Source organism: Vombatus ursinus, unplaced genomic scaffold (assembly GCF_900497805.2).
Source record: "Vombatus ursinus unplaced genomic scaffold, bare-nosed wombat genome assembly UNPS02009062.1, whole genome shotgun sequence".
NCBI classification, from domain to species: domain Eukaryota; kingdom Metazoa; phylum Chordata; class Mammalia; order Diprotodontia; family Vombatidae; genus Vombatus; species Vombatus ursinus.
Window position 1 is genome coordinate 9,450,321 of NW_020948840.1, and position 4,199 is coordinate 9,454,519.

At 36.5% G+C, this 4,199-nt stretch overlaps 1 pseudogene; it reads left to right on the plus strand.

Annotated features, from left to right (window-relative positions):
• Positions 1-948: 948 nt before the first annotated feature.
• Positions 949-2,890, plus strand: LOC114034586 (annotated as a pseudogene).
• The last annotated feature ends 1,309 nt before the right edge of the window (positions 2,891-4,199 follow it).

The following is a 4,199-nucleotide window of genomic DNA, read 5'->3' on the forward strand; positions in this document are numbered from 1 at the left end:
AGTGATTTAATGAAAAATCAAGACATCGTAAAACAAAACCAAAAGAATGAAACAATGGAAAACAATGTGAAATATCTCATTGGAAAAACAACTGACTTGGAAAATAAATCCAGAAGAGATAATTTAAAAATTGTTTGACTATCTGAAAGCCACGATCAAAAAAACAGCCTAGACATCATCTTTCAAGAAATTATCAAGGAAAACTGTCCTGATATTCTAGAATCAGAGGGCAAAATAGAAATGGAAAATCCTGAGCACATTGCTTAGGAGGTCCCTGCTTGCATCTCATCCAAGGGTGGCTCTATTCACCACTCTGCCTCACTGGAATGTATCTGTGGGAATTATAGTAAAGGTCCTCCACTATACTTGCAAACACAGACTGGCTGAGGAGGCCTTTGTGAGGTCTCTGGTCTATACTCCAGAATATGCTCATTTGTGTTGGACAGCTACGCATGGCCCAAGGAAGCAGCAGAATTACAGGAGACGTGAGGCCATCTCATTGGATCATATTGGCAAGTTTGGGTCCCCTTGTCCTGCAATGAGTGAAACTATATCCAGGTTTGGAACACTGACAATATAAATGAAATCCCAAAATGATAAAAGGGCAAGGGGAGCTAGGTGATGCAGTGGATAGAGTATTGGTCCTGGAGTCAGGAAGACCGGAGTTTAAATATGACCTTAGACACTTACTAGTTGTATGACCCTCAACAAATCACTTCACCCCTATTGCCTCCCCCCCCAAAACAAAATAAAACTAAACTAAACAGGCAAATGAACAAAAACGCAGGGGCAGCAGCTAGCAGTAGGAGCCAGCCTTGTAGTACTGGTGGCAGCTGCAGTGCCAGTAGTGGCCTCAGCCTCACCCTGGAAGTGCCTGTTTGCCTGCCTCCACTTCTTGCTGGTCTACAGATTTTTTTTTTTCCTCCTGAGATACCTCCATAACAAAAGATGGGAGCAAATAAGCCCAATGGCCAGAATTATTTGGCTTTGCACAGAGTCATTATGGTGGTCAGAGGTGGCTGGAGAAATCTGCTTTGATCCTACTGTTCATGTAGAATAAATTTTGGAAGACTATGACCAGACCAAAGCTGACAGGTACCAAAACAAGGTAGTCCTGGATGGGGAAGAGTCCCATATCAACATTCTTTTTTTTTTTTTTTTGATTGCTTCAGTAGTTTAATCATTTCTGGAATTATTTCACAACTGATTTTAGTTTATAATTCCTAAAATTTGGAAACTAAACAACAGTACTTTGGTAAGTAACTAATATTTATCAAGATGTAAGAATTAAATTTCCTAGAAAATAACCTGTAAAATAAAGATGTTTGTTGATTAAGTTTTAAAATATTATTGTTGTATCTCTTTTAGGTTACTCCTCTGAACTGTATTCCAGCTTGTAGTTTGAGGTCCCCAGAGGGTGGGTGATTACCACACAGAGTTATGGGTGGGACTCTGAAACACTAGGTTTCTAGTGCTCTTTATCTCAAACCCCAACTGTTGTCTTTCTTTTTTTTATTAATTTATTTTTATTTACCAATAATCACTTCCTTATGCTTTTGAGTTTAAATTTTTTCTCTCCCTTCCTCCCCACCACCCTCCCCAAGATGGCGCACAATCTGATATAGGCTATACATTTACATTCATATTAAACATATTTTCACATTAGTGATGTTGTAAATAAAAATTAAAACCAATAGGAGGAACCATCAGAAAGAGGAAACAAAACACAACAGAAGAGAAAAAAAAATAGCAGTTCAACTTCCATAGTTCTTTCTTTGGATATGGACAGTATTTTTCCATTCCAAGGCCTCTGGAGATGTCTTAGATCCTTGTATTTCCAGGAAGGGTTAAGTTTATCAATCTTAGTCATCACACAACATGGTTGTTATTGTGCATGACATTCTCTTGGTTTTGCTCACTTCACTCAGCATCAGACCACCCAAGTCTTTCCAGCTTTTTCTGAAGTCAGCCTGTTCATCATTTCTTATAGCACAATAGTATTCCATCACATTCATATACCACAATTTGCTCAGCCATTCTCCAATTGGTGGGCATCCTCTCAATTTCCAATTCTTTGCCACCACACAAAAAAAAGGTGCTATAAATATTTTTGTACATGTTGGTCCTTTTCCCATTTGTGTGATCTCTTTGGAATATAGCCCTAGAAGTGCTATTGCTGAGTCAAAGGGTATGCACATTTTTATAGCCCTTTGGGCATAGTTCCAAATTGCTCTCCAAAATGGTTGGATCATTTCACAACTCCACCAATAATGCATTAGTGTTCCAATTTTCCCACATCTTCTCCAACATTTATCATTTTCCTGTTTTGTCATGTTGGCTATTCTGATAGGTGTGATGTGGTACCTCAGAGTTGTTTTTATTTGCATTTCTCTAATCAATAGTGATTTAGATCACTTTTTCATACGATTATAGAAGGCTTTAATTTCTTCATCTGAGAACTGTCAGATCACTTGACACTGCTAGGCAGAGAGACTATTTGGCTATCAGGGACAACTACTTCCAAAGTGGGGAGGATTTTCTATGTGTCTTCTCTGTAAGAGAGCTGGAATCTTTTGCAGCAACTACTGACTTCAGGGAACAAATTTTAAGAGTCAAGGATGATGAAAATGTTCCCTTATAGCTGGCAATAAATCAGATTTAGAAAATAAAAGACAAGCTTTTGTAGAAGATACAAAAAAACCAGAGCTAATCAGTAGAATGTCAACTATGCAAAGACCTCCACCAAAATATATGCTAATATTAAAAAAAGTTTTTTTTTAATTTAATGAAGGATATTTGACCCTGAAACATAGAAGACAGTAAAGAAAAGAATGGAAAGAAGAGGGAAAGTTTGGTCAAGTGAATCAGAGAGAGATGCAGCATTTTATAATCAAGGCCCAAAATTCTTGCTTATTTTGACTATGCTAATAAATATAATTTATAAGTATCACCATTAAGGTGCAACATATCAAAGAGAGGTATGAGTATATCTTTTTTCATATGGTGAGAACATCTGTTAATTGGAGGAAGAGGCCAAAGCTTGAATTTAACTTTCATCTGAATTGGGTAAAATCTATCTATCTTTCTAAATCTATCTTCCCCAATAGGGAAGAAGGAGAGGAAGGGAATAAGAGAAAAGCAGGTGATAAAAGGGAATGTGTATAAAGAAAGGCACTGATCAAATGCAGAATATACTTTAGAGAAAATACAGTAGAAAGGAAGAGAGGATAAACAGAAGAAGATTGTATGGAGGAACTCACATAGTAATCATAACTGTGGATATGAATGGGAATGAATTCACTCATAAAATAGCAGATGGTAGAATAGATTAGAAACCAGAATCCAATAATATGATATTTTCAAGAGTTCCATCATTGTGTATTGTAGTAATTATACCCTAAATATTGAATGTAAGACCAGCAGAAGTGAGGTAGTTGGTGATCTGATATTAGCCCATTACTATTCTACAGAGACAGAATTTGAGGCAAAGTAGTCTGTCTACAAATGAGAAGATGGTGATCCTTAACCTCTTGACTTGATATTCCTCTATGTAGTCCAGGGCCCCTACCTCATGTTGCATAGATGCCTAGGGATTTAAACATCATAGTTGTCCATTCATGTGCTTTGCCTCTTGTGTTCCTTTAGGGGAGGGAGGCTTAGAAGATATTAGAAGGAACTGGAGATATTTACCTTGGAGAAAAGTAATCTCAGAGGAACATTATAAGTATTTTCACAAAATTGAAGGATTAACATGTGAAGAAGGGATTTGACTTTTTTTGTCTGATGCCACAGCACAATTCAGCAGTAAGGGTGGAAGCTGCAAAAGACAATTTAGTATTGATTGCATGGAAAAGCAAAAACAACAACAAATGCAAAATAGCAGTAAAAATAAACAAATAAAAATACCGCAATAACCATCACAACAAAATAAACAAATAAAAAACCTTCTAACAGTAAAAGCAAGCATATTAATCTTTTTTTATATCATGGGGCCTTTCCAAAGTCTGGTGAAATCTATGGTTCCCATCTCAAAATAATATTTTTAAGTATATAAAGTGAAATGGATTCTATTCTGAAGGCAGCAAATTGTATTGAAATCGATATGTAGGTTGGATGGAATAATAGTTGAGGTCCATTTTAAATCTCAAATCCCTCAATTCCTTGATTCTGAGCTTTAAAAGTATCACTAGTTTGACCTT